Source organism: Amblyomma maculatum, chromosome 5 (assembly GCF_055883805.1).
Source record: "Amblyomma maculatum isolate TAMU_Amacu chromosome 5, ASM5588380v1, whole genome shotgun sequence".
NCBI classification, from domain to species: domain Eukaryota; kingdom Metazoa; phylum Arthropoda; class Arachnida; order Ixodida; family Ixodidae; genus Amblyomma; species Amblyomma maculatum.
Window position 1 is genome coordinate 60,310,617 of NC_139348.1, and position 21,864 is coordinate 60,332,480.

General features: G+C 46.1%; 1 long non-coding RNA gene across 2 annotated transcripts in view; it reads right to left on the minus strand.

Moving 5' to 3' along the window:
* Positions 1–318: 318 nt before the first annotated feature.
* The window catches only part of LOC146188398 (uncharacterized), a 50,453-nt gene continuing 28,907 nt past the window's right edge, over positions 319–21,864 (minus strand). Inside the window, exons 2-3 of one of the 2 annotated variants that reach the window (XR_014707529.1) lie at positions 14,216–14,303; positions 319–435 (exon numbers count right to left, since the gene is read on the minus strand). This is a non-coding gene — a long non-coding RNA (uncharacterized LOC146188398). Of the gene's footprint in view, positions 436–13,661; positions 14,304–21,864 lie in introns of those variants that run through there. The other variant, XR_014707528.1, reaches the window with a different exon arrangement.

Genomic DNA, 21,864 nt, shown 5'->3' on the forward strand with positions numbered 1-21,864 from the left:
GCTGCCAGAATTTATTTTTGGAAAGCTAGGACGGGGGTTTTTGGCAATCCAGAAAGCTGGAGCAGAAGCTTCCGAATGACTCTCAAGGCTAGAGCTAATGTTGTGTATGCGTGAATTTTAGTCTGTCATATGTAAATAGCATTTGTGGCATTTTTGTTGATTTTGTTTTCGTTAAATGCAATGTGTCAAGACCGGGCAATAAAGAAAAAAAATCACGAGATAGGAGCAAAAACCGAGAGAGAGAGGTGAAGTAGTGGTGGGCTTCGGACCACCTTCCGATAGGGGCTTTCCGCTCATCACAGTTTAGGGATCCAAAGCGCCCCCTAAAATTTTTTATTTCATTCTACTATAGTTTCTCATTTGCCCGCATAAGGTAGCGGAGGTGGCTTATCTACACAGCCAGTAGCAGGCCCGTGGACTTTCTTTTTCTTCTTCCTGCAGTCGAAAAAACAAGAAAGATGGCAGTGAACGCGGAAAGAATGAAAGGTTTGCCTATAGTAGAGCGCTTCATAGCAATTTCTACCTGATGGGAATCTTTACTGTGCATTGACATCGCACAGCACACGGACGCCTCTTTGTTTCACATCCATTAAAATTTAATTAGAGCTAATTAGACTGACTGTATAGGTGGTGGCTGTAGTCAGTATATCGAATGTCTGTAAGTTTCTGTCGGTACTCTGAATGAACATGCCTAGGATTTGGATGGTGTCTACTTCTTTGATTGGTAGCCTTTGAGCTCTACCTTTGATTGCCGGAGGCGAAGATCTGTTCTTTCGATTGGGGCCTTCTCGGACTACAAGGAGTTCGGATTTAAGGTGTGAACATTCAAGACACGTCCGTAGAGCATAAGTCTCGGTGGTGTCGACTGCTTCCTAAAGCACACTTTTTTGGGCATCACTTCCCCTCTTTACCCACAGGCTAATTTCGTCCGCGTATGGCGTATGCTGTGGCCTCTGGATGGCGATGAGTCTCGACGGCAGTGTTATTAGTGCAATGAAGTGAATAGCCAACAAGAGACAGGGCACGAAAGAATGCGACACCTGTCAACTCATTCAGGCGTTCGTATTCACTAGGCTAGTCCATACCCTGCCCTATCCGCACCTTTACCAAGACGAAAAGCAGCGGGTTGAGTGTTGTATCCGGCAAGTATACAGCACTAGGACTCCCGAGAAACACCTCAACCGGTCAGCGCTTAGCGCTTGGAATGCACAACATATTTGATGAACTCAAGGAAGCGCATTTAATAACGCAGTACTCAAGACTGGAGCGCACCAAAGCCGAGAGGCTTGGCTTGCTAAAGCTAGGCATCAATTCCGAACCCACGGAGGAGGACCGCAGGCAAATACCTACAGCAATCAGGAAGGAGCGTGTTATCAAGCCCACTCCCGCTCTCCCTAAGAATATTTATTTATTTACAATACCTTACAGGCCTCCATGGAGGCATTGTGCAAGGGGGGTACAAGATGAAGTGTAGATACATATAATAGTGCCCAAAAAAGCAGCAAAATCAGCAGGAATAAACAGTGTTAAATATGAAAATATATTAAGCAATCATTGCAAATATAACAACCACGCAAAAGAAAAAGCGCAACATGAACAAATTAATTAACAAGAAAACATACATATAAATTAACCTGGCAGAAAAACAGATGCATATATTTCAGATGGGAAAATAAAAAATAGTAACAACGTAGCAACCACATGTGATGCGACAGCAAAATAAAGTGAAAACAAAGTCATGGCTGCCTGATACAGATGAGAACGTCCTAAGTACAGTTGTCGATAAAATGTTTGACTAGATGATCATGGAAAATTTCACGATTGCGCTGAGAGGCGATGTGGTTTGGAAGGTCATTCCACAGGCGTATAACACGTGGCAGGGCCGAAAAGTTAAAGGCATGAGTACTGCCATAAATTCGTGTAAAACTGTAGTTATAGTGGGATCTGGTTGACGAATAAGAGGGTCGTTGCAGGTGCGATAACGGTGAATGAGTGGCATGGATTAATTGGTGAAATAGAGATAGAAGGGCAATATCTCGACGCAGTATTAACGGAGGGAGCGAAAGTTCCACCTTTATTTGTGTTACGCTTGAATGAGAACTATAATTCCGTGTAATGAAACGACTGGCCCTGTTTTGGATCGATTCTATTATATCGACTAAGTATTTTTCATGGGGAGACCAAATGGAAGAGGCGTATTCTAGTTGAGATCTAACAAATGTATAATTGGCTTGCTTACGCACATTGGAAGGAGCGCTATGTAAGTTGCGGCGCAGGAAACCTAAAGACCGGGAAGCATTAGCTGAAATGGTAATTATGTGATTCACCCACGAGAGATTCGGTGTTAGGTGAACACCTAAGTATTTATATTCATTTTTCCGCGCCAATATGTTGTTACTAATGGTGTAAGGAAGGTGAAAAGTAGCTGGCTTACGAGTAAAAGAGATTATGTTACACTTGGAGACATTCAAGGTCATTAGCCATGTGTTACACCAATTGTTAATTATATACAACTCGCATTGAAGTGCGCTATGGTCACCAGTACTTTCTATTACTCTATATATATGGCAGTCATCAGCAAATATTCGCATTTTGGATGAAATGTTGTTCGGTAAGTCATTGATATAAATTAAGAAGAGTAACGGACCAAGGACACTTCCTTGCCGTACACCCGACGTAACATCTGAGAGAGGAGAGGAATAATGATTAACAACTGTGAATTGCTGGTGATTAGAAAGGAAGTTGCGAATCCATGACAAAGTTAGAGAGTCTAAGCTAAGAGCAGAAATCTTCGTTATTAGACGACAGTGTGCTACGCGATCAAATGCTTTTGAGAAGTCTAGAAAGGCGCAGTCAATTTGTAAGTTGTTCATATTGGAATGAAGGTCAGTAGTGAATTCGAAAAGCTGTGACTCGCAAGAAAAGTCCTTTCTAAAGCCATGTTGATTGGGAAAGAAGAAAGTATTAGATTCCAGGTGACCATAAATATTAGACGCAATAATGTGCGCAAGCATCTTGCAGCAGATGCATGTTAGTGAAATGGGGCGGTAGTTTGCGCGGGAGCGTTTATTGCCACTTTTGTAAACTGGTACTACTTTTGCTATCTTCCAATCGTCAGGGAGCATGCCCGTTAATAATGATTGCCGAAATATATGAAGTAAGAGAGTACTAGACACATAAATAGTGTTTTTTAATATTTTGGAATTGATCTCATCAATGCCACTTGAAGAGGATACCTTAAGGCTAGTGATCAAATGGACTATGCCATCTAATGTAATGTCAATCGGAGCCATATACGGGCTCCGAATATGCACCCAATTCACCACGAAGGCAGACAACGAGCGCGCGCACGAGCCCTACACAGCAAATACAAAGGAATCCAATCGGTTTCTTACGTAGATGAAGTCGAATATGAAGTGAAAGATCGAGGTTTGCAAGATTTGTGCGGTGACTGGGGCCCGTGAGTTCACGCCATTCCAAAAATCTTAGCTTTAGCTACGGTACGCACAAGAACCTCCAAATCTGCAAAGGAAGCAGCCATCGCGCTGGCTGTCGCTTCTACCGAAGCAGAGGTTATAGTCAGTGACCCCAAAACAGTCATACAGATTTTCGGGAGGGTCGTGGTGGTTAAAACATTCATTAACAATTAAATGGTCACAGAGAAGTGTTTGGGTTAGTAACGTATCAATCTCCTCCCCTAACAATACTAAGTGGAGCCCCTATTCCGGGGACCCATTGGCAAGCAACACCGCCCGCGTCCGTTGAACTAAGGCCTTTTGAGCCTTGAGGTTTTGAAAGCCGAGCAGGGCCGCCTCTCAGACCTCTCTAGTTGGATTGGGGTTGGGGCGAATGGGTGGCTTTGAATGGCACGCCCTGACCATGTGGAAGGTGTCAGCCACCTGCCTACAGTACTGGCACGTACCATCAAAGGTTGGGTTTAGATGTTTAAGCACCACCGGGCGAAGTACAGTATTGGTAAAACTTTTGATGAGGAGGCGCTCGTCAACGCGATCCAGTCCCTTACAAGGGGCCGGGTAGCGCCTGTGCTGCTCCTTGTAGTAATTGGTAATGTTTTTGAATGTAAGGGCCCGATTGTCTGATTGGGAGTAGGCATCCAAGGACAGGGAGATAGCCCGGGGAGAGAGTGCCCAGGGAGAGAGAGCCCGGGCGGCCTGATCGGCCTGCTCATTTCCCGCGAGTCCCTGGTGACCGGGTGCCCAAATGAGGTTATGCGGAGTTGGATCTATGCATCGGCAGCTAGATTGCAGTATACGCCGGGCAAGCGGGGGAGCCCACCAGCCTATAGTTCCGACAGGCCCCTCGCGAATCGGTGAGGATGTGTTTCAACTTGGGAATACTGAGAGCCAGAGCGACAGAAAAATCCTCCGCGTGCGTTGGGCTGTAGGCTTTGAAAGTTAGCCCGTTAACCGTGTTTGTGGTTTGTGCGATTGCAGCCGTATACCATCCCCTATGGTATGGGCCAGCCACATCCACATAATACTCTTGTTGCTGGTGGCTATAGTATCGCTCCAACGCTTTCATGAGTGCCTGGCGACGACCGTTAAAGTCTTATTTGGACCTGTTGCGGGGAAGGTGTCGGACCCGGAGGGCGCGTCTCCGTAGTTCTGGCACTCTCACCCCTTTCTCAATGTGGTAATCGTGTTTGATGTGTAGTCGGTCTAAGAGGCGGTGACCGGACGTGGTCTGTGTAAGACGCGTGTATTGGCTTACTAAGTAGGTTTCTCGTAGCTCCCGGAAGGTGTTCACCACGCCCACAGCCAGAAGTATCTGGTTGGACGGGCTGACCGGAAGAGCGATAGCCCGCTTGATGACATTCTGGTGGATGGCTTCCAATTGATCATCATCGTGTTTACGCAGGTACAAGTAGGGGTTCGATTAGAGGATTCTGCTCGTTACAAAGGCATAGGCAAGCTGCAGTGCATCCTTGCTTCGTAATCCGCCCGCTGTTGGAGACCCGGCGGACCATGCGAGACCCGGCCTCCCACCATGAGAAGTTTGGCCGGAGTGGTGTCAACCCTGCGTTGATGACGTATAAAGAGGCCAAGGACACGGATCAAGGCTTCCCGGATCGGTCCCGAGTTGAGACTGGTGCGAAGCTCTGTTGTGTTTCGAAAGGAGGGACGTACGTCCACAGATCCAAACTTAGCTGGGGTACCCTAAAGTCCGCAGCAGGTCACGTAGTCGTCGACTACGGTTGTCGCTGCCTGCAGGCAGGACTCCATGTCGACCAGGCTGCCTTGCAGGACCCCGATTGTGATATTGTCACGTATTAGTGACAAGGCCGTTGACATCAAAAGAAGACACAGGCTTTATGGTACTGAAATTAACTCTTTATTGGGCTAACTGGCGCCCCCAAAAGAACTTAACAACTTGGCTGCAGTGATAGCAACAAACGTGCTCGTCGATCGTCGAACAAAGAATGCCGTCACACTCCTCAACGCTACATTTAAAGACTGCTCAGAACAATCTAGATAACATCACAAACTGCTACTAGCACAACCTGGAACATTGTAGAAACATACGAAAGTGATTGGAATTTTCGAGACATACCTCGGCGCATCATTCGTGACAAAGAAAGTGATAACGCGTCGTATCGCGACAACGAGCATGAACAAACACGAAATACAGAACCGATACGCGTGCTAGAATCACAGTGCCAGCGCCGCACGCCGGCGGCGGCCAAAAAAAAGCAACAACAACAAATACAGTTTTGAAGGTTTCGCGGCATTACTCCCCCCTTACACAACATCGCCTCGATGTTCCGAAATAAGGAAAGAAACCTACATAGAAAAATTACAAAGTTTAAACACCACGGATTCTTTAACGGGCGTAATAGAGCCTCTGACGTACATGTACGATTTTTAGGGCGCGCGTCGTCGCTGTGATGCTGTTGTACCGTCGGGAATGACTTCACAGTAAAGTTGTCCGACGCGGCGAACGATTTTATATGGCCCAAAGTATCGACGCAGCAGCTTCTCACTCAGTCCACGGCGGCGAAGTGGAGTCCAGACTCACACTTGGTCTCCTGCAGTATACTCTGCGTGGCGCCGTCGTAAGCTGTATCGTCGGGTGTCGGTGCACTTTTGGTCTTTGATACGCAGCCGCGCGAGTCATCGGGCTTCCTTTGAACGCTGCAGGTAGGCGTCGTCGTCAAAGTTGTCCTCGTTGGTTACGCGTGGCAACATTGCGTCGAGCGTCGTCGTAGGCTCCCTGCCGTACACAAGTTTGAACGGGGTCGCTCTGGTCATCTCTTGGACTGCCGTGTTATACGCGAAAATCACGTACGGCAAAATGGTGTCACAGGTCTTGCGTTCAGCGTCGACATACATGGTGATCATGTCTGCGATCATTTTCTTCAGGCACTCCGTAAGGCCATTGGTCTGGGGATGGTATGCAGTTGTTCGTCGATGGCTTGTATGACTGTATTCCAGGATGGCTTGCGTCAGCTTTGCCGTAAACGCCGTTACCCTGTCCGCGATGAGCACTTCTGGGGCACTATGTCGCAAGAAAATTTGCTCGACAAAAAATTGGCAACTTCTGCCACGGTACCATTGGGCAGTGCTTTTGCTTCGGTGTAACGGGTAAGGTAGTCAGTGGCCACGATAATTTACTTGTTACCCAAACACGAAGCTGCAAAGGAGCCGAGGAGATCCGTCCCAATTTGTTGAAAGGGCAGGTCAGGGGGCGGAATTGGATTTTGTAGTTATGCTGGTCTGATCGGCGGCGTCTTGCGTCGTTGGCACGCACGACATGTCTTCACGTAGTGGGCAACTTCGGCAGGCAGTCGCGGCCGTAGTACTTCTCCTGGATTCGACGCAACGTGTGGGCGAACCCGAGGTGGCCGGCTGTGGGCTCATCGTGCAACGCCTGCAGAATTTTCATTCGGAGGATTTTCGGCACAAGAAGCTGCGCGGTCTTGTTGGGTGCGAAGTTCTTAACGAGGCGGCCATTGCTTAACGCGAACGATGACAAATGTCGCCTCAAGACAGCAAGAGGGGAAGTGGTCTTTTCTTCTAGGTAATCGGCTAGCTCTTTCAGCTCAGTGTCTGATCTATGTTGTTCTGCGAAACTGATGGCGCTTCTTCTTCTTCCTCTTCTTCTGCTTTGAATATATGGCACATACGCACGAAGGAGGATTGGCCAGGGTTCAGTGTGGACTGCGAAGTTTCCTACACAAACTAAATTAGTGTAATAAAGCAATTGCCAACTAAAAAAAGCATAAGATTTAAGGTCACAAAATTGATTGAAAGGAAAAATACGAAGCAAAAATTTGGAAGTTAGTAAATTTGGAATACAATTAGCAAGGGAATCTATCCGTAGCTGTGATGTAGTTATGTAAGTAGTGACAAATTTGAGGCAACGCAAATCCTTTCGCACTCGCACCTAAGAAGAGTAGAAGTTGACCGACAACATAAATCCCAAGCCTGCAATTGGAGTTTCTAAATGTACCATCCTCTGATGTGAAAACCTTCAGCAAGCGAGAAGGAAGGGATTATATTTTCAATCTCACCGCAAGCCTCACCAAGGTTTGTGGAGCTGATCCCGCATCTACATAAATAAAGATTTAGGCGAGGAATCCTGCATCTCATGAGCGTCATCGTTACCTCACACTGCCGTGATTTACATGGACGAACTTTCCATGAGATATGACATGCTGGTATTAGGCTGTAGAAGCAAGGGATCATTGCATGAAGCAGCTAGGTATTGATACCGCGGAAAACAGGACATTGCAAAAATAGTGATATTAGGGATGGTACATGAAACAGATGCATCAAGAGCGGATTTAGCCAGGAACTTTGCCGCTTCGTTCTGGAAAATACCGCTGTGACCGGGGATCCAGAGGAAGCGTATTTCTTTCACCCACTCCGGTATGAAATACTTTAGTGAGCGGCTCAAACGAGCATCCCGTGCCGACTCCAGTGAAAAAAAAACAGAAAGAGAGTCTGATAGAAAAATTATTTTTGATTGACTGCAGGGAACTTTTAGTAGTGCTAGTCCAATTGCCATACACTCTGCTAAAAATCAGTTCAGTTTAGTCGTTCAGTTGTGTCCGACTCTTCGTGACCCTATGGACCATGTCACGCCACGCTTTCCGGTCTCTCACTATCTTCCTAACATCACATAACTTCATCTGCAGTGCCTCGAGGACGCCATCTAACCATCGCGTTCACTGCCTACCCCTTCTCCGGCAACCCTCAACCTTTCCCAACATCAAACCTTTCTCAAGCGACTCCTCTCTTCTCATCAGATGACCAAAGTAGCTGAGCTTTAACTTTAGAATTTGACCCTCCAATGAGTAATTTGACTGAAGATGAAGCGCACGGGAAGACGCACACAAGAGAAGAAGACACAGGACACGCGCTAACTCACATCCCTCTAACCGAGCCGCGACTGGCTGACATTAAGATTCTGGGCAGAGGCCGTGACAAGACAGCGCGTGAGCTGTTGGAGGCATTCCATATCGGGAAAAGGGGAGATAGGTGTGTCAGCGATTCGTCGGTGCGGCTCTGGAAGGCAGAGATCAGTTTTCTTGATCGGGTTTTGTGATATTCCTTGATAATGTTTTGTAATATTCCTTATATTTTTTTCCTCTGTCTTTATGGGATTTTTATGTACTGCGCATGAACCCTTTTCAGCATATATTTGCTGTTATTGCTGCAATAAACCAGATGTGAGTTAGCGCGTGTCCTGTGTCTTCTTCTCTTGTGTGCGTCTTCCCGTGCGCTTCATCTTCAGTCAAATTACAATGCACCATCTAGCCCAACTTCAAGTTTTGTTAAACTACCTCCAATGAGCAGTCAGGGTTTATGGTCGACAATATCGACTGATTTGACCTACTGGCAGTCCAAGCAACTTTCAAGAGTCTTCGCCAGCACCACAATTCAAACGCGTCAATTCTTCGGCGGTCAGCCTTTTTCACAGTCCAACTCTTGCATCCATACATCACAACTGGGGAGACCATAGCACGAGTTATACGGGTCTTGATTGGCAGACTAATGTCTCTGCTCTTTACTAGGCGGTCAAGGCTAACCATTGCTCTCTTTCCCAGAAGCCGGCGTCTCCTAATTTCATGGCTGCAGTCTCCTTCAGAGGTAATCTTGGAGCCCAAGAACAGAAAATCTGTCACAGCTTCCACTTCTTGTCCATTGATGCTCCAGGACTTGATAGGGCAAGACGCCATGATCTTTGTATTTTAATGTTCAGTTTAAGCCCGAACTTCTCACTCTCTTCTTGTACGCGCATCAGAAGTCTCGTGAGTTCCACTTCACTTTCTGCCATTAAAGTGGTATCATCCGCATATCTAAGGTTGTTGATACATTTTCCAGCAATCTTCACTCCAGCTGAATACTCGTCCAGACCGGCCTTCCTCATGATGCACTCTGCATATAGGTGAAATAGGCAGGGCGACAGTATGCAGCCTTGCCTCACTCCTTTCTCGATCGGAAACCAATCAGTAAGACCATGCCCAGTTCTGACTGTGGCCTCTTGCCCTTCATACAGGTTCCTGAGGAGACAGATGAGGTGAATTGGAGCTCCCATCTCTTGGAGAGCTTGCCACAATCTGCTGTGATCTACGCAGTCAAACGCTTTCGCATAGTCAATAAAGCAGAAGTAGATGCGTTTCTGGAACTCTCTTGCTTTTTCCGTGATCCAGTGAAGATTGGCAATTTGGTCTCTAGTTCCTCTGCCCTTGCAAAACCCAGCTTGCACGTCCGGAAGCTCCCGATCCACATACTGCTGCAGCCTACCTTAGAGGATTTTCAACATCACCTTGCTAGCATGCGAAATAAGCGCGATCGTGCGGTAGTTGGAACAATCTTTGGCACTGCCTTTCTTTGGAATGGGGATGTAAACTGACCTCCTCCAGTCCTGTGACCACTGCAGGGTTGTCCAAATCTTCTGACATAATGCATGCAGAATGTTAACAGCATCATGGTTGAGGTTTTCAAGCAACTCAGCTGGAATGCCATCAATGCCGCTAGCTTTATTCTTAGCAAGGCTGGCTATGGCCCATTCAACTTCACTCTTCAGGATGCCCGGGTGCTAAAAATACAGTGTTTAATCCAGGACACGCACCGAAAAACTCCAGGAAAGAGACTGAAAAAAGTCCAATCGCTGCTTTCTGCGCAGTCACAGACTCATCAGTGACAATTACAGTGTGATCGGGGAACTTTTCAAGGTGATCACATAGGAGACTGGATATTAGACTTAAAGGTAAGTGCTTCACATTAAATAGAAATATAGAATCATAATTTAGATCGACGAAGGAAGTTGAGCAACGAATAGGACATATAGAACTGAGGTCCACACCAATGTTTGCTAAAATGCTCTGTGTGAAAACAACCTGGGGCATGCAGACCCTTGGCCACTGGTGAGTGAGAAAGAGGGCGGCGGGGTTTGACACAAACGTAGGTATAGCCACACCGGGAATAGCCTGAAATGATCGCAAGGATGATCTAACAGTTAGAAGGCGGAAACGGGAGTTAAGGTCCGGAATGCGGGCCTCCAAGTACAGAACATTGGTAGAGACTGACTGTGGAAGCCCTAAGCAGAGGCGCAGCGCCCGTCTCTCTAAAAGCAGCAAAGGATGCAGCTTATATTTTGGACACCCAGAAAAAAAGACTGCAGCCAAATTCCAGAATCGGTCTTATTTAGGCTTTCTACAATAGTAGAAGAGTATCTCGACGCATACCAAGTTTCCTATTACTTATCCTTATGAGCCTACCAAGGGCACGCTCGCTTTTCCGAACATTAGACTTGATTTGAGGCCTCCAATCCATACTAGCATCATACGTAATGCCTAAATACCGCACAGATTCCACTTGAGGTATGACATCTGAGTTGTAGTTTAACCAAACATATAAGGGGGCTTTGGTTTTAAAAACTAGCACACTACTTTTGGACACATTTAAAAGCAATTTAATTTCGTCCAGCCAGACCTCAAGTGTATTTAGGTAAGCCTGTACTGAACGATAGAGGTCATGAATATCTTTTTTCAGATGCGAAGAATGCTATGTCATCTGCATATACATATATACTGACATCTGGATGAACGAGAATATCGCACATGAATATATTAAAAAGGAGTGGTGAGAGCACAGAGCCCTGGGGCACCTCTCTTGTCTGTGCATAGGTATCTCGGATTAATGAGCCATCAGCGCAAAAGAATTCTCGTTCTTTTAAAAATTCCCTAATCCATGCATAAATGTAGAACGGAGGACGTAATAATGACAGCTTGTTTAGTAGAATGGAATGTTCAATGTTGTCATTGGCCTTAGCAATATCGAGCATCACTAACGCTGATACCTCCTTGTTGCACATTGCAAGGCGAATCCTGCTTTCTAAATCTACATGTGCAGACCATACTGAGCATCCATTGCGGAAACGAATCTGGACAGACCACAAAGCATTAACATCTGAAATATGTTTTGAGAGGCGGCCATGCACAATTCTTTCTATTAATTTTACTAGATTCGAAGTCAAAGCTATCGGCCGCATGTTTTCAGCATGAAATCCTTTACCAGGGTCTTTCAAGAGCAATATAATTTTCGCCACTTTCCATACGTGCGGCAGCCATGCAGATTCTAATGATTTGTTGACCAGATCCAGGAGTTCCTGAGTGAATTCATTTGCTAACATTTTGAGCATACGCACCGTAACCCCGTCCGGGCCTGGAGCCGAGTTTTGCATCGAAGAAATCACAGATAGGCGTTCTGACCTTTCGACCTCAACATAGTCTGAGCAATAAATGGGAGCGCGCCAGGGAACTCTGCACTGCTCCTGGAAACGTACTGCTAGCCCTTGTGCAATTTGTTCCAACTCATCATTTGCCTCCTGGGGAGACAACACTACTGAACCTAATGACTGAGAAATGTGTGAGTTTCGATTTTGTTCCATGAAACGATACAAAGCCTTCCTGTGCTTAGGATTTGCAAAAACGTATTTAAATTTTCGTTGTACCCGTCCTTTGCCTGCGCTATGGCTCTTTTAAATGACGCCGAACATACTTTGTAGTTTATCCAGTTTACTGTGCTCTGGTTATACGAAAGGCTTTTCCATGCTGCTTTCTTACGGCAGAAGGCTTTCCCAAACCCATCAATCCACCATGGGGATGGCGACTTGTTTACTGCAGACCGTACAGTGAACTGGGAATCTACAGTTGCATTCTCAATTGAGGAATATGCCTGTTGCGCTTTGTCGGTCCTACATGAACAAAGGTTTGATGTGAGAGAGGATCGTAGCGAAGCTGCATATTTGGCGTTGCCTACTAGTTTACGATCAAAAGTGCTATTTCTTGTTGGGCTCATCATGATGGTAAATGTTATTAAAAATGGTCACTAGATGTACCACTGTCTACTGTTGACCATCCTCCTATACCTATCCCACCTGCTGCCAGGGATAAATCAATGACAGATCGTGAATTTCCGTGCATGAAAGTTATCGCCCGAGAATTGCAGCAGCGCAAAGCATTTTCCGACATCCATGTCCATAACAGGTGTCCACATGAGTCAGAGTAGTTACCCCAAAGAGTATGGAGCGAGGTAAAATCGCCTGCAATAACGACCCTATTAGAATTTGTAAATAATCTGTCAAACTAGTCTGTGCTACGTACGCCTATGGGGCAGTAGAAGTTAGCGACTGTGATAGGGCCACACTGCGGTAATGTGATACCTACAGCCAAAATCTCACACTCAGGATTCATTATTGTTTTGCTTCTTTTTTCCCGGTGACATAATTTTGACGATATCAAACTCAGTAAGCCACCGCCCGCCCCTACCGTTTACACGACTGGCGCGGAAAACACAAAATTTATTTCAGGTAAATGACTTTGCGGGAGAGAGCCAAGTTTCTTGCAAGAGCACTGTCTTGCGTATGTGTTGAAAGGAGTAGATATAATTGTGGAAGGGAAGATACAATAGAACAAAAATTCCACTGAAGAAATTGTACACCTGCCATGATTATTTTCCTAAAATTGAGGCCGCAACAGCCTTTTTTAACACATCGGATTACGGTAAAACTTTGGAAAGCCCTTTTTTTAGTTTTGTTCTGGGAAATAGAGGACTTTGAAGGTGAGGTAGAAGCACAGCGCTTCTGAGTAGGGCATGCCATTTCAACATCATTAGAGCAAACACCTTTGCGAGAAATGCTTACAGGGATACTGTTGATAGGCTGCACGTGAGCCAGCACTAGAGGAGAAGCTGCATTTAAACTTTCAGCACAGGTTTGAGATGAACTAGATGCTGGAGTTAGCACAGGTTGAGGTGGGCAAGGAGACTATACCAACAATACCAGACAAAGCTCCAGTAAACCTGGTAAACATACGGTCAACCACGACAGAAAGGGCTCTTTCAACCGTTGTCACAATTGCGGTAGACAATGTGGCCTCAACGTCTGGACTAGAAGGGCGCGCACAGTTGGCATAAGTGTGCCTTTTCCGATCAAGAAGAGCATAAGCATCTGCTCGAGAGCAATAATTATCTTGATTTAGTTCCAGTAATGCCTGCTCCTGAGAATGTTTCTCACAATTGGCGTCATCAGCCGAGTGCTCGTCACTACATAGGCAACAGCTAGGTTTTGCAGCAGTACAGCTATCAGGAGAGTGTCCTTCCCCACACACCCTGCATCTAGCCGCAGACTTACACGCTCTTCCAGTGTGTCCAAATCGCCAACAGGTGGTACATTGAAGGGGCGATGAGGTACCGGGTCAATGCGATAGACAATTGGCCAAATTTTCAACTCAGATGGACACATGAGACCGGCAAATGTTGTTTTAACTGACTCTGTAGCAACACGCACCGCGGCCACCGTGCGAGAGCAGCGATACACTGAAAGAACATCAGCTACTGCGTCCTTAAATTCCTCTAAAATTTCTTGACCAGTAGATGCAGGATCCACTCAACGCACAATACCTTTAGTGCAAGCCAGCTGTTCAGAAATAAAGGCCTTGACAGGAATCGATGTAAAAGAACTGCAGTGTAGCAGATCTGACATAGAATTAATGTTTGCAAATTTGCAAACTATACCTCGTCTCCCTAAAGGTCGCACCTCAGAGATGTCAGGATAGTGATCCGTCAGACTCTCGAGTTGCTGTGAATAGTTTTTGGATTTTTCATTTTCAGCATTCCATCGCCTGCTGGTCTGGTTGTACTGCCGAGCCCGCACTGCTGTATTTCCATTGCAAATGAATGCTTACGTGTATTGCTTGATCTTTTAATCCTTTGCGGTGATATCGAGCAAAATCCCGGGCCTTTGAAGCGCGGTAGAGCCGATAGCACCGGGACCTGCGTAGGCGTCGATAGCAAAAATGATGTGTTAGCGGCACTGGACGATATCAAGTCTGGTCAAACAGCCATTCTAAGCGAAATGAAAGCGATTTGTACTCAACTGGCTAAACATGAGAAATCATTTCAAGAAATCAAATCTAGAGTTGTCGAAATTGAAAACGACTGAGCATCTTTAGGCTCGCTTGAACAACAGGTTGATAGCGTGCAGTGTCAGGCGCAGGATAATGCAAATAAAATAGAGGACATTGTGCGCCGACTAGATCACTCAGAGGATCAGCCTCGCCGCCCTAACCTTCTGCTTTTTGGTGTAAAGGATGGTGATTGTGAAACTTGGGCGGAGTTTGAAAAGTTGATTATTGACTTCTGCAATACTAACCTAAATGTCTCAGTTCGGGCGTTTCGACAGCATGAAACAGACCGACAGTGGTAAGATTAGCCCACTTTAATATAAAAGAACAGGTCCTCGCTAATGTAAAGAAATTAAAAGGCGCCAATTTCAGCATCTCCGAAGTTTATTGCCAAAACACTCACCAAGGCCGCAAAACCGAGTGCAGTTTGCAAAGGGCCAGCGTGGGAAGTTCACCCTCCGGCATGATAAGTTGACCATAGGAAACACTACATACACGTTTGCTCGAGCTTCGCAACAGGTAATTCCCCGCTCCTCATAGCTATCCACAAGTCCCTCCCACCACTCGACTTTCAACACTGTATCTTTCTTTTATACTAACATAAGAAGCCTTCTTCCTAAACGCGATGCCCTCACAAGTCTCATAGACACCACCCAAGGCAATGTCGTCGTACTAACTGAAATCTGGCTAAATGAACTAATAGATTACAGAGAAGTGCAGACCATTTTCCCGAGCTTCCAGATTTTCCGCCGCGATCGAGTAGGCAGGCGAATCGGAGGCGTGCTGATAGCCTCCCATCGTAACTTTCAATGTTTTAATCTACAGACTGACTCACCCCTTGAAATATTGTTCATCTGCTCTCGTGCCTCCTTTCCGCCCGTGATAATCTGCAGTACTTACAGCGCTCCAGACAGCGACGCCTCGTTCATTCCACTATTTCATGATGCTATTAATACCATAAACACGAAGATTCCGTATGCTGCTGTCTTTATATTAGGGGATTTTAACTTTCCCGCGATAAGCTGGTCTTGCTCTTCTGAGATCACATCAAATTCCGCAGAGAGCCATTTTGTCAACACATGTCAAATCTTTGCCTTAACCCAACTAATCTCTTCACCAACAAAAGAAAGTGCACAGTCATTTAGCACACTTGAAATGATTTTAACATCACATCCAGAGAATCTGTTATCATTTCACATCTTCCTGGACTTAGTGATCATTCAATATTTCACGCCACGTTTCTCAACCACCTACCAAAACCTAAGAAAGCAACGAAAAAAACTTACTCTTTATGATAGAGGCGATTATCTAAATATTAACCGTGAACTCGAAAATTTCTGTACTTCGTTTCTTATCGACTTTGAGCGAATGTCTACCAACACTAACTGGCTTCTTTTTAGGAATAAAATGAATAATCTTGTAAAACAATACATCCCTACAATTACTGTAAGCGAGCGCGTTAATGCCCCTTGGTTCAATAACACATTAAATAGTCTTAATAACAAGAAGAAAAGACTATTTCGAACAGCCAAACGAAATAAGAACCCTAATACATTGCAGAAGTATTACGTGGCCGAAAAACAATTTAGCGCCCATGTTTTTAAAGCTAAGCAATCATTTTTTATACCACGCTCCCTGAAATGCTACGCACAAACCCTCGTCAATTCTGGAGCTGTATCAATGCTAACCCTAGCAACCCAATAACACTTCATTATGATATGGCTACAGTTGCGGAACATGATGTTGCTGAAGTATTAAATCTGACCTTTAGTTCTATATTTACTCGTCAACCAGATTGGGACCTACCGAATTTTCCATCCATTGGTTTTCCTGCTATGCCCGATATATCATTTGAACCCCACGGCATTATTAAAATAATTATTGATGATATTAACGCAAAGGTACTAAAGAATACAAAACACGTCACAAGTGTCCTGTTGTCTCATATCTTTCAGGAATCGCTTTCATCAGGCATTGATTGTACCGCACGACTGGAAATGGGGTAAAGTCATTCCAGTACCAAAAACAGGGCCTTCATCTTCCCGTCATAATTACCGTCCTATATCCATTACTAGCGTCCCGTCTAAACTAATGGACTATATAATCTTTTCCCACATCATGAAATTTCTTTTATCTGTTCATTTCTTTCACGCTAGCCAACATAGTTTTATAAATGGCTTTTCTTGCGACACACAGTTAGCTCTATTTATTAATGACCTAAGCTCCAACCTTGATCATCACATTCTATTGGACGCCCTCTTCTTAGATTTCGAACAGGCGTTTGACAAAGTTCCCCACCGGCGGCTTTTTTTGAAACTTCCACGTCTTAATCTCCATTCCCTGGTACTTGACTGGCTTCATAACTTTCTAACTGACTGGCAACAGTTTGTTCTCGCTAATAAATGCTCTTCTTCTCACTGCTCTGTTATATCTGGGGTACCCCAGCGCAGTCCTGGGGCCCCTGCTTTTTCTTATCTATATAAACCACCTGCCAACTGACATATGCTCTAACATACGCCTATTTGCTGTAGATTGTGTTGTTTACCCTCCCATAATCACTCACAGTGGTCGCCAACTTCTTCAATCTGACATAGATCGCATTTTAACTTGGTGCAGTAAATGGCTCATGTCTCTTAACGTGAAAAAAACTTCACTTTGTTTTCACAGGCGTCCTTCTGAACCACCTTTTAAGTACCTAATAGCTAACTTAGAAATTGCAGCTATAACCACATATATATATACCTTGGCCTTCACTTAACACATGATCTTAAGTGGACATGCCACGTAAGTCATATTTCTAAAAAAGCAAATCCAGTTCTGGGGTATTTTCGGCGAACACTACGTCTAGCACCACCATCGTTAAAATCACTAGCCTATGCAACATTTCTGCGGCCCAAACTAGAATATGCATGCGCTATTTGGGACAATAATCAACTTAATCTTTCTAACACACTAGAAGCAATACAAAGCCGCGCCGCTAGATTCATCTTCTCTGCATATTCTTATCATGAAAGTGTAACCAAACGAAACTGCAATGCTCATTTATCAAATTTAGTTAACCGGCGTAGCATCGCAAGACTCTCTCTATTACATAAATTCTTTTATCATCTTTCGCACTAATCTGTTGTCATCCCTGCATACCGCACCTCTAGCCGCACGAACCGAAAAAAGACAACCCATCCTCCGCAAGCCCGTACATCTGCGCATCTATATTCGTTTTTCGTTCGCACAGCAAGACTGAAATGACTTGCCTGCCGACGTCGCGCTCCATACAGACCCATCACTGTTCAAATCATTACTTGAAGCAATATTATGCCCTGAAACCCACTCCCTCATGTAATACCCCTTCAATGGGGCCTTTGAGGTCATAAAAAATAAAAATAAAAAGTATGAGTGTGACAGAAACCACATCGACACTATTTTTAGACAACGAATTTAGAGGCAAGCTTTCAATCAGCAGACTGGCAAACCAATCTGCCGAGCCGCCTCCCGGGGAGGTGAAAGACATGCCTGTGTGCAAAGTAATGAAACCAAATTTACATTCCAAATCTTATGAAGCTAGCCTGAAACCTGACCAAAATCCCCCCGAACGTGGAAAGGCCTCACCACGAAGAAGCACAAGGCACCAAAAACCTTCAGTGAACCGCAGGATAGAATATCTTCTCAACGTCAGCACTCTTTCCTTGCGCGCCTCAAGTACCTCAAGGTCCCAAAAAAGCGTCTTCGTCGTCTTCTTTCGCTGGCGCATCAACGCGGGCACGTGACAAGCAGTCTGCATCAGAGTGCTTGCGGCCTGACTTGTAGACGACTGCGATGTGCAATTTTTGAAGACGTAGACTCCATTGGGCAAGGCGGCCGGAGGGGTCTTTCAAATTAGCCAGCTAGCAGACCGCGTTGTGGCCGCTTACCACCTTGAGTGGTCGACCGTATAGGTAAGGACGAAACTTAGAAGTGGCCCAGATGATTGCGAAGCACTCCTCGGTAGTTGAGTAGCTGACTTCGGCTTTTGTGAGGGAGCTGCTAGCGTAGGCGATTACATTTTCCCTGTCCGGCTCTCTTCTGGACGAGAACGACTCCTAGGCCGAGACTGCTCGCCTCAGTATGAATTTCGGTCTCGTCGTTTTCATCAAAGTGGCCAAGTACAGGTGGGCACCGCAGACGGTGCTTAAGTTCGTCGAAGGCTTCTTGCGGCGCTTCCCATTTAAAAGTACGTCAGCCTTTGTGAGCTATGTAAACGGTTCGGCGATGCGCGAAAAGTCCCTGGCAAATTGTCGATAATAAGCGCACAACACAAGGAACCTGCGCATGGCTTTTGTGTCAGCAGGAGGTCGAAATTGTGCGATTGCAGCTGTTTTCTCCAGGTCAGGCCGAACACCATCCTTGGTAGCGTTGTGACCTAGGAACCGCAGTTTCTTGTAAGCGAAGTGGCACTTCTCTGGTTTTAACGTTAGTCCTGGTGATTTGATGGCTTCCAAAACTGTCTGCAGCCGTTTCAAGTGGTCTTCAAAGTTTGACGGGAAGACAACGACATCATCCAAGTATACCAGGCAAATATGTTACTTCAAGCCAGCCAGCCACTGTCCATTATTCGTTAAAACATCGCTGGTGCGGAGCAGAGGCCATATCGCCTTACCTTGAACTCGAAAAGGCCGTCCGGTGTGATGAATGCGGTCTTCTCGTGACCTCTTTAGTCGGCCTCAATTTGCCAATATCCGCTCTTCATGTCCATCGATGGGAAGTCCCTTTGCAGAGCCGGTCCAGTGTGTCGTCGATGCGGGGTGTCGATGCGGGATCCAGTGTGTTCGTCGATCGTCGAACAAAGAATGCCCGTCACATTCGTCAACGCTCAATTTAAATGCTGCTCACAACAATCTATATAACATCGCAAACTGCTACTAGCACAACCTGGAACATTGTAAAAAAATACACAAATGATCGAAATCTTCGAGACAGATCTCTGCCCACCGTTCGTGAAAAAGAAAATGATAACGCGCCGTATTGCGACAGCGAGCATGAACAAACATGGAATACAGATACGATGCGCGTGCCAGAATCACAGTGACAAGGCCGCATGCCGGCGGATGCCAAAAAAAAACAACAACAAATACAGCTTTGAAGATTTCGCGGCAATATCATCCGCGTAAAGTGCATGATGTAACCCGGGAAGAGAAGCCAGTTTGGAGGGAAGGTGAAGCATGGCTAAATTGTTGAGGAGGGGAGACAAGACCGCGCCTTGAAGTGTTCCCCTCGAGCCGATGCTGTATAGCACATGTTCCGCATCTGGTATGCGTATGTAGGCTTGGCGTACTGTAGGGAATTGTTTTATATAATTGAATGTTTTGTGACCACAGTTGGTGTGACTGAGGTGATCGAGGATTACTTGTTTCATATTGTCGAATGCGCCTTTAAGGTCCAAGACCAGGACCACCTTGTCGTTATGGGGACATTCGACAGGATCTAGGATGTGGTGGTGGAGCTGAAGGAGTATATCCTGTGCAGAGTGTTGAGGGCGGAAACCGGACATGGTGTCCACGAAAATGTGCTGTGTTTCGAGAACGCGCCATTTTAGCCTCGGAAGGCGTATCTTTCCTCCCTGGCATAATTAAACAAGGCCTAGGAGGTACTCTGACGCCAGATGCAAACCCGCTCATTCCCCTGCCCCGAAGAATGTCCGTATATATTTAAAGAGCAGGTTGGCCGCAAATGCAAATAGTGTGGCGTCGACGCCACATTACATGACGTTCGTGGCCTATCCGCAACCGGCGATTTGCTGCCAACTCCGTCTCTGGAGGAGCGTTCGCACCCGGACATCCAGGCTCGGGTCACAGAGTGGGTAGAAGAGATCGTCGACAGGAAACAACTGGCGGCCATCTGGCGCGGCCAATAATGCAACCTAACCCTCAAATCTAAAACCCGATGAAAATAAAAGTTTTCCCATCCACACAGTTAATGTTTTGCAGAAAAGGAACGGCCCATAATATCTGTATTTCATGGAAGAGGAACTAGTTGGTATCGAATAATATGAAAAACAAAACGTCTGTAACTTTACAAACATATCCTGGATCTTTACCTCAATCTATCGAAAAGTGAAACAGCTGATGAGCTACGCTCAAATATCGCAGTCGGAAGTGATCCAACATCGGCAATTTTCGAGGCTCATCAATAAATTAATCTAATTACGTGACGGAACGGCGGTCGCTGAGGGCAACCAGTCCCTTTTGCTCACCCATGGCATCACCTCGGCGCTGAGTCTCATCCATTTCCGTAACGGCAGATCTGAGCTCCTGGTGACTAACTTCACGAACGAACCCAGCCATCTTTTCCGCGCTACCGCAATCGCATTCGCCGACGCCTTAGCGGACGTTTCTGAATGTTTTAAGTTCGGAGAAGTTGAAAATGTGCGCCCATCCCTTGATCGTCTGGATATTAGTACAGATCTCTCGCAAACACAGCAGCACGACCTGCGTTCTCTCCTTCTAAAATACAGTGCCTCTTTCGCGACGTCATCAAAAATTCGGCACACGCCTCTTGTGAAGCACCGTATAATTACTCCCGACGAAGCCCACCCCATACGCCAACAGCCGTACCGCATCTCAACGACGGAACGTGAGGCGATTGAGACACAAGTTCAGGTGATGCTTCGTGATGGTGTCATTCAATCCTCCAAGAGTCCGTGGTCGTCCCCTGTCGTGGTGAAAAAAAAAGGATGGCACCCTTCGCTTCTGTGCTGATTATCGAAGGTTGAACGACATTACTAAAAACGACGTCTACCAGCTGCTCCGTATCGACGATTCGCTCGACAAGCTTCTTCGCGCCCAGTACTTCTCCTTCATTGACTTGAAGAGCGGGTACTGGTAGATTGAGGTCGATAAGCGGGACCGCGAAAAAACTGCTTTTGTCACCCCAGATGGACTGTATGAGTTTAAAGTGCTGCCATTCGGCCTATGTTCAGCGCCGCCTACTTTTCAGCGCATGATGGACACCGTTCTAGCCGGCATCAAATGGCAAATCTTAGTTTATCTCGATGACGTGGTCGTATTCTCTGAAACCTTTGGAGAACACCTCGAACGCCTTCGCGCAGTATTAGATGCCCTCCGGTCAGCTGAATTGACGCTCAAGCCCGGGAAGTGCCACTTTGGCTACAAAGAGTTTCTCGTTTCTCGATGTTCTTGTGAGTGCCGCAAGCGTTAGGCTAGACCCCGACAAAACTGCCGCTGTCGCCAAATTTCCCGTTCCTGCCACGAAGAGGAGTTTAAAACGTTTCCTGGGTTTGTGTGCGTATTACCGCCGCTTCATCGCCGACTTTTCCAAGATAGCCGCACCCCTCACCCGCCTCACGCAGGATGATACACAGTTCGTGTGGGCCGCCCAGCAACAGGATACTTTTGCGGAGCTGCGCATACGACTGCAAACTACCCCTGTTCTTGCGC